This window comes from Cryptotermes secundus, unplaced genomic scaffold (assembly GCF_002891405.2).
Source record: "Cryptotermes secundus unplaced genomic scaffold, Csec_1.0 scaffold1276, whole genome shotgun sequence".
Classification (NCBI taxonomy): Eukaryota; Metazoa; Arthropoda; class Insecta; order Blattodea; family Kalotermitidae; genus Cryptotermes; species Cryptotermes secundus.
Genome location: NW_019740668.1, coordinates 203485 through 203912, shown reverse-complemented (window position 1 = coordinate 203912; position 428 = coordinate 203485). Strand labels below are relative to the sequence as shown.

General features: G+C 44.4%; 1 protein-coding gene across 6 annotated transcripts in view; it reads right to left on the bottom strand.

Annotated features, from left to right (window-relative positions):
* The window catches only part of LOC111872578 (zinc finger protein 239), a 46174-nt gene that overhangs the window by 13588 nt on the left and 32158 nt on the right, over nucleotides 1–428 (bottom strand). The gene's annotated exons all lie outside the window — the stretch shown is intronic.

Genomic DNA, 428 nt, shown 5'->3' with positions numbered 1-428 from the left:
GTAGAGCACTTGATGATGGTGAACTGGTTCAGCCAGTTTAATTGACATCTTAATCCTAATTTATAGCAATTGATATCGTTCATTCTAATACACAAATTTCCATTCACACTGCCAAATGCCATGGTTAAGGGGTCATGTTGGGTTTCCTCACCGGAGCGGGAGTTGGGTATGGGTATTATCCGCTTTCTTTCCTTCTTAGGGTAAAGCCGGCCTCAGTGAGTCGTCGTATCACGACGTCTAAGTGAGTCAGGTGTTCGTCGAATGTCTTCGAGTAGATCCATATGTCGTCACAATAAAACACAGTATATTCATCGGTGCCATTGCCTAACGCTAATTTCAATGCTCTGACAAACCCTGCCAAGGAGTTTCGAAATCCGTATGGCACGCGTTTATACTGGTAACAGGCAGAGTCGAAGAGGAATGCGGTA